This window comes from Tamandua tetradactyla, chromosome 20 (genome assembly GCF_023851605.1).
Source record: "Tamandua tetradactyla isolate mTamTet1 chromosome 20, mTamTet1.pri, whole genome shotgun sequence".
Taxonomy (NCBI): Eukaryota; Metazoa; Chordata; class Mammalia; order Pilosa; family Myrmecophagidae; genus Tamandua; species Tamandua tetradactyla.
This window is the reverse complement of record NC_135346.1, coordinates 43,150,684-43,159,069: the sequence shown is the minus strand read 5'-3', so window position 1 is coordinate 43,159,069 and position 8,386 is coordinate 43,150,684. Positions and strand designations below refer to the sequence as shown.

Below are 8,386 nucleotides of genomic sequence, written 5' to 3'. Positions count from 1 at the left end.
TGTAACAACAAAAAAAAGTTTCTCAATCACAAATTGTTACCTGTGATTCTGGACAACTGTTTTTGCTATTGATTTAGAGTGTATATATGAAACTTTTTGTCATTATCTTCTGTATTATCTTGATATGCATAGAAAATCTTTTTAGATCAGAATAATAGTTTCTGTGCCCTTCAATTTCAGCTGCTGTGGAGAACCAGCTATCTCTTTGAAATTCTCCCAGGAAACCACACTTCTCCCTCATTATCACAAGTGAGTTTCACAAATGACTCAGCCTTTGTTTTAAGTGGGACCATTCTAAATACTCCTCCACATTTGGTGAAAATCTATCCAGTACATAAGTATAATTTAGTGACAGAGAAACACTGAAACTCAATTTTAATTTACATAGATTTAATATGGGGGAAAAAAAGATAGCTAGATAAAACCCAAACTTTGTGGTTCTGTGTTCTGTTTTTGCAATAACTTGAAAAACATAGTTATTTCAGAAAACAAGAGTTGGTTAAATTATGCGAAAAATAAATATTGTTTATTTCTTCAGAACCTTACCTTGGCCAGACATCCCTTACAGGTCATGGAATTTCAGAGTGAATGTTCATTTGTTTTCTGATGAATGAGAAAAATCTGTGAAGCTGATGGACAGCTCCTCTAAGAAGGACAAAGCAAAACACTGTTAATGCTTCATTAAGAAAACAGAAGCAGGAGTGTATAAGGGTAGTTCAGTGGTAGAATTTTCACCTGCCATACGGGAAACCCAGATTCCATTCCTGGCCCACGCACTTCCCAAACAAACAAACAAGCAAACAAACAGACGAAAAACCAAACAAACAAAAATTCAGCAAATGATGCTGCAATAAGGGGATACTCACATGAAAAAAGAATGAAATGTGACCCCCACCACATAGCACACAAAATAAAAAAAAGAAAAGAAAAGAAAACAGAAGCAGGACCAACATTCCTAGGAAGAAGATTCATTTATCTAGCGAAAAAAATTTTGTAATCACCAAATGCATTCAATGTTTTTTTTTTCCTCTGTGAGAGTTATGTAGGCTCCTGTGCTTGACTTTTTAGACATTTTTTTTTTTCATATATGAACATGTAACTATGCATTCTATTTTAGGAAGCTTAGTTCATCTTTCTATTGTAATCTGTAGTGGTTATTTGACCTTGAAAAACAAAAATATGATGTAACAATGATACTGAAATTAAAAGTATTTTGAAATCACTGAGTTGGAAAAAGAAAAAAGAAATAGAAAACAAAGCTCTAAACTCAGGAAAGTATATTTGAAGATATTTTAAGTTAAATCCTATTTTCTTTCAATTTCTTTAGAGTAGCTATTGGTTCCTGTAACAGAAAAGTAAAGAGATTGACTGAAACCCCTTTGAATTTCAAAAGGTCAAACTTGATGGCATGGAGTTATTTTTAGCAACACTTTGCAAAATCTTTAACAACTCAAAAGACAGGAGATTTATGCTTCTACTTTTATCTCAGACTATACAAGAATGAAAACCTAGCATTATATTCTTTTTTTTTTTTTTAACATGGGCAGGCACCAGGAATCGAACCCAGGTCCTCGGGCATGGCAGGCAAGCACTCTTACCTGCTGAGCCACCATGGCCCGCCCATTATATTTTCATTATTAATTACAATATAATGTATATTTATGAAGTTTCTTTCTAACAAATATCCGCAATGAAATTACTTCAAATGTCCAAGTCAAAGTGAAAAGTCAAAGTGAAAACACATTAGCCTGAAAGGATCTATAATCTGTTTAGCTTGTTATCATAAAATGACTTTGAAATAACAAAGCCAAGAATTTAAGGAAGCTTAGACTGGCAATGGACTCTTTAAATCGGTAATTAAACCTGTTTCATAGACTTAGGTTTGAATGATAAAGCCAGACTCTGGAATAATGTGGGACAATCAACATTAGTAGGAATAAAAGGCATAGAAAATCTGATTATAAAAGAGGCTTTAAAAAAATCGATTTTAAAGTTTATAGGGCAAGAAGCAAATGCCAAAAGAAAATGAGTCATGGAACTGTAAACTCTGGATAAAAGGATTATGATTTATAAGCCATCTGTAGTTCTGATTTGGGTGAGTATTTATGAATATGAAGAACTAAATTATTTTCTTTAGGAGGAATATGCATTCTAAGGGGATCTTGTTTCTTTGTTTTGTTTTTTCAAAAGGGTCTGCGAATGTCTTTATGAGCAGATTCAGTATCTTTATTATGATAAAGGAAAGAAAACCTAATTCAGAAGAGGACCAATGGATTTGGGCCTGCAGGGGTTGGGCTTGGAGGAAGGTGGCTGATTAGAGATTCCATTTAAAATATGAATATGATCGCTTCTCGGCCTTTTGGCTAAGATCAAATGTAGTATCTGTTCTTATCAATTTAATATCTGATACGTCCTCTATCTGAGGACAATATAGTAAATGGATTTTTGGAGCAGGGAGATGGAACAGGAGCTTGCTCCGTCCACTCCACGCTTCGACCTGGTATTGCAGTACCTCCAGGAACGGTGCATCGCTTGTGAGGGAAACATGCATTGGTTCATAAGCTTTAAAGTTGGTGTTATCAGTCATTTCTTCGTTTTCTCAGTCCTGAACTGTTTTTCTATTCCCAGCTGTTCTATTGAGGGCTTCAGATTCTTTTTGTCTTGTGTATATGCTTGGCTTTCTCCCACTCTTTGTGCCTGCCAGCACCTGACCGTTACAAGTAGCTCTCTAAGCTCTAACTTGAACTACTGGTTTCATTACTTATTACCCCTGTTGCTAACTGAAATCACTGTTTCTGTTTTCTCTCATCCCTATTAAAAATATATATATACATGAATATGAGAACAGGCCTAGGATTTCTCCAAGAGCAAACCAGACAAATTACTGAATACAAACCCATGGAAAATGGTTCCATCTAGATTCAGTAGGGTTTAAAATTCTTTAATCCTCTGAGTGCATTTTATTTAGTTAAATATTATTTGAAATATAAAGAATAAATGAAACAAAGCATTTTGTAGAATTATTTGCTTACGTTTGATTTTAAGAACTAAGTTCTTTTATATTTTTATGTGTTGGATGCAGTTTGCACATCAAAAATACACAGATTTTCATAAATAAGTCTATTCTCTAATTAATAACTGCTAGTATTAAAAATTAGTATGTGAGTAGTATGCGAGGGTGGGCTACGGTGGCTCAGTAGGCAGAGTTCTCGCCTGCCATGCCGGAGACACAGGTTCGATTCCTGGTGCCTGTCCACGTGAAAAAAAAAAGAAATAGAGGCAGGCCACAGTGGCTCAGCAGCTAGGAGTGCTTGCCTGCGATGCCAGAGGACCCAGGTTCGATCCTTGGTGCCTGCCCATGTTAAAAAAAAAAAAAAAAAAAAAAGTATGTGAAAGATACTGTTTTAAGCATGTAGCATGTATTCATTCATGTAATTATTCCCCTAGGAGATAGCTACTATAATTTTTTCAGCTTGTAGGTGGAGGAGGCCCAGTGACATTGAGTAACTGCGACAAATATTCATCTCATAAGTGGCAGGTTTGACCTTCAAAATCAAACAAGAACATTCTACAGCCTGCTTCTTTAGCCATGACATTGCTCTGTTGTTCTCATAAATGGAGACATGCTTAATTGTTTAACATTTCAGCAGGTTACTTTGACCTAGTCGGTATTTGCTAGCAATAAAGCTGTTCCCAGTGACTCCCATATAATTCAAGGAAATTCAACCTCTTCCCAAGGTGACTGTGAAAGATTTGGAATTAGAAGGTTCACTACCAAAACCAAATTGAGAAAAGAAATTCCAGACAAATACTAATTGTTTTCTGACAATTTCAGAAAATAATACACTGTAAATTACAAAAGTGTCTGGAAGACAGCAGGCCCTCAGTTTATAAAAGCTGTTGTGACTACCATTATTGCAGATTTTGGAAGATGACGGAAATTTTAGAAGAGGATGGGTTTTAGGTGTATTTTCTCATGTTACTTGGTTCAGATTTTGAAAAGAAAACATATTTTGAAAATTTACCTTGAGAAAGTTTTCCATCAAGTGGTGAATGGGTAAAGAAATTGTAGTATATTTACACAATAAAATTTTACTCAGAAATAAAGAAAACTTTTGCTTTATGCAAAATTATTATAGATGAATTTCAAGAGAATCATACTAAGTGAAAGAAGCAGTACATAAAATGCTGCATTTTATATGACTCCATTTAGACGTCATTGTAGAAGAGTGACAAACACAGATCAGTCACTGCCAGGGGCCTGAAGTAGGGGGAGAGGATTGACTGAAAAAAGGCAGTAAGAAAACTTTTAGATGACACTAAGGCTCTACAACTTGAGTGGTCGTATACATAGACAGATAGATAGATGTAAATATACACTTAAAATTGTAAAATTTTACCAGATGTAAATAGATAGATGATAGATATTCATTGAAATATTAACTTAAAATTTTTGAATTTTACTAGATATAAATTATGCCACCATAAAACTGATTTTAAAAATTCCAAACCTCAACTCTAATAATATCTCACTCAGGGAATTTTTGGGGGGGAGAAAATGGGAAGATATTTTAAATTGATATTAACACTTACTATTTCAATAAGTGCATAAAGGATCACTATGATTTGATGTTATTACGCCAGTTTGAAGGAATTATGTACCCTAGAAAAGGCATGTTTTAATCTTGATCCATCTTGCGGAGGCAGCCATTGCACTGTAGGTTGAAAACTTGATTAGATTATCTCCACAGAGTTGTGACTCACCCAACTGTGAGTATTAATCTTGATTAAAGGGAGATGTGACTCCACCCATTCCAAGTGGGTCTTGATTAGTTTTCTGGAGTCCTTTAAAAGTGGAAACATTCTGGAAAAAGCTTCAGAGCCCTGAGAGCTACAGAGCCCATGCAGCCACAGACCTTTGGAGAAGAAGGAAAACACCCCCAGGGGAGCTTCATGAAGCAAAGAAGCTTGGAGAGAAAGCTATCAGACATTGCCATGTTCACCATGTGCATCTCCAGTTGAGAGAGAAACCCTGAACGTCATCAGCCTTCTTGAACCAAGGTATCATTCCCTGGATGCCTTAAATTGGACATGTCTATAGCCTTGCTTTAATTTGGACAATTTCGCAGCCTTAGAACCTGTAAACTTGCAATTTAATAAATTCCCATTTTTAAAAACCATTCTGTTTCTGGTATATTGCATTCTAGCATCTTGCAAACTAGAACATTTATTATTGGGAAATTTATGAAATTTTATCTCAGATTGTACATGGGAAAAATTTTTCCTCTCAAATTTTTATTGACAATTATCATGGCTGTTCATATTAACTATAGATAATAGCTACATATAGTGTACAGTTATGAAAATGTACAAAAAATGCCCCAGAGTAATATAATTTATCTTTCTACTTTTCAGCAATAGTTTTCATTGAACAAAAGTATTTGCAGAAAATCAAAATACTACATATTGATTTGTCCCTCTATTTTCTACATTTATCAGAAAGAAACTGTATAAAAATGACCAAATACAGGTCTTTCTGTGTTATCTTGAAACATTCCTGATTGGTATACAGAAAAATTCTTGGTTTTATTTAAAAAAAAGGGTATCTATCTATAGAAGGAGAGAGAAAGAGCTCAGAACCAACAGAGCAAGAGCAGAGAAATGAAACCAGGACTCAAACATGTGGAGATGCTAAGCTAAGAGATGAAATCCAGACACGTAGAGTGAAAGCCACTGGAATCAGGAACAGAAAGCACCCAGCCAGGAGCAAGGACCAGCTGACGCCCTATGCCTTCCCAGCTGCCAGAGGACCCAATCCAGATGTTGACATTCCTCCGAGAAGAAATCTCTTGCTGGTGCCTTAGTTTGGATGTTTTCATGGCCTTACAATTGTGACTTGTACCTTAATAGATCCGTTTTATAAAACCAATCCATGTCTGGTATATTGCATTCCAACAGCTTTAGCAAACTGAAACATTTATTCAGTGATTATCACAGGAAAATATTCAAAAGAAGTAAATACTGTGGGTTTTGCCAGTCATTCTTTTGTACTTCTTCCTTCTGTTTAAAAGATGCATACATTTTATTCAAGGTAGGTTAACATTTATCTTTTATGCTTGTGTATGTATATATAAAATTGAAGTACAGTATAATTGAATAAAATAAATACACCTTAATTGCCAAAGCTCATTGGATTTTTTCTAATGAATATATCTAGAAAAAAATCATCCAGGTCAGGACATGTGATTTTGTCAGTATGATGACAGTCTGCCTTATGCCCTGCCAGTTTTTAAACCATCCCTTCCCCTCTGTCTAAAATGGAAACACAATGTTTTCTTCCTTTATCATATTTTAATGTTGACTAGGCTAGAAATTTGTTATTAATGAAGTCCTATACATTTTTCATGTCTGGATATTGGTACTCAATATTTTATCAATAGTAATAAAGAGAACCTGCTTGCATTATGACTATGATTGCATAAAAGTCGTAGATCAGTTTGGTATATCTCCCTGTTCAATTCGACCTTCTTCAATTTTTTGAAATAATGTTCAGTAGTTTAGATTAAATTTATTTCTAGATGTTTAATATTCTCCTGTTTTTGTAAATTAATATTTCATTTTTTAATTGTTGCTATTATGTAGAAATAAATACTGCTATATCCAGTAATTTGAAATTTACTTAATAATTATAATTGAAGAAATATTACTAGAAAGGAAATCTCTCTCATGAACATAGATGTAAAAATCCTCAACAAAGCATTAAGAATCAATTTCAACAATATATAAAAAGAATTATACATCATAGCCAAGTAAGCTTTGTCCCATGTATGCAAGGCTGGGTCAAAAGGAGAAAATCACTTAATGTAATCAATCTACTACATCAACAGGGCAAATAAGAAAAATTGTTTGATCATATCAATAGATGCAGGAAAAAATTATTTGGCAAAATTCAATATCGATTCAAGGTAAAAACTTTCAACATATTGGGAATAAAAGTTAAATTACTAAATTTGATAAATAATATTTTCACAAACCTACATCTCTGTTGAGAAAGCAGATATTTCCCTCCTAAGATTGGGTACAAGGCAAGCCTGGCCCTCTCACCATACCTGTTCAGTATTGTACTGGAAGTCCTACCTAAGTCAATAAGGCAAGACAGGGAAACAAGATTCTGAAACAGGTCAAACTCTAGAAATCATAAAAAGATATGTTGTTACCAGCAGGGAGGAGAGTCAAGGGGGAAGGGATGTATGCATTGGTCAAAACTCACACAACATACAACACGAAGAGTGAATGCAAATGTGAACTATGGAGTTTAAATAATTATAATGAATCAGTATTGGTTCATCAGATGTAACAGATGCTCCACACTAATGTAAGTGTTAATAATAGTGGAAACTATTTGTGTGTGCCTGGTGGGAGAGGATGTATTTGAGATTTCCTGGTACTTTCTGTTCCATTCTTCTGTAAACCCAGAACTACTCTAAAAAGTAATGTCCATTAATTTTAGAAAGCTTAGTTTTGTAAGGCTTGCTGTTTTACATGGTGTAATTACTACCATCGGGGCCAATATGAAGCTACTACTGTGATGGCAGCAGGTTCACCAAATTCTTGAAAATGTAACAATCGTGTATCATAAGCAGATTGATGCTAGCTTGAACATAAACGCCAGTTCTCATATTTATTCTTTTTCCCATGGAGTTCTCAGTACTTAATACAAAAGATTTAAACTTCTCTGGTTTTTAACCATGCATAATTGAGGTTTTGTATGGTTTATTACTACATGGCATGGCAATATATTATTATATTTTACTGAATGCATGGAATCCTTGCCCAAGGCAGGAGAAATATATTAGAATGGTTTTTGTACATAGCTAAGGAGGAAAATAGTATATGAAAATAATCAACTTAAGGCAATGAATAATCTGAGGAGAATAAGCAGATGCAAAGACATAGACTTTGTTTAAATTAATCAAGGAAACCTGGAAAAGAAAAACACTGGTTTAACACATTTAAGAATATATATTCCAAGCCAATTTCTAAATATGTAATACTTGTTAAATACTTGACACATCAGGAACACTATATAATTACCTACTACTGTCATGCTTGTTTAAATGTTTAATGCTATTTTCTGGGAGATCTTACTAATTTAGCAATAGCAAAAATGCAGGTGAATAAAAGAGATATGCAACTACATATAAAGACAAAATAGGACAACATTAAATTTAGAAATTCAAAATCTCTAAGGTCCAAAATATTTAAATTAATGAGAAAAGACACCAAAGAGGCTGTATACAAAATAAAGTTACAAAACTAAATTTTCCGGTTTCATCCAAAAAGAGACAAATGCATAAAATAAAACTGTATTATATGATTCTACTTT

At 34.0% G+C, this 8,386-nt stretch overlaps 1 non-coding gene across 1 annotated transcript; it reads left to right on the top strand.

Moving 5' to 3' along the window:
- Nucleotides 1–2,343: 2,343 nt before the first annotated feature.
- Nucleotides 2,344–2,534, top strand: LOC143665069 (U2 spliceosomal RNA). The gene has a single exon (XR_013166744.1). It is a non-coding gene; the product is annotated as a U2 spliceosomal RNA (small nuclear RNA).
- Nucleotides 2,535–8,386: the final 5,852 nt, after the last annotated feature.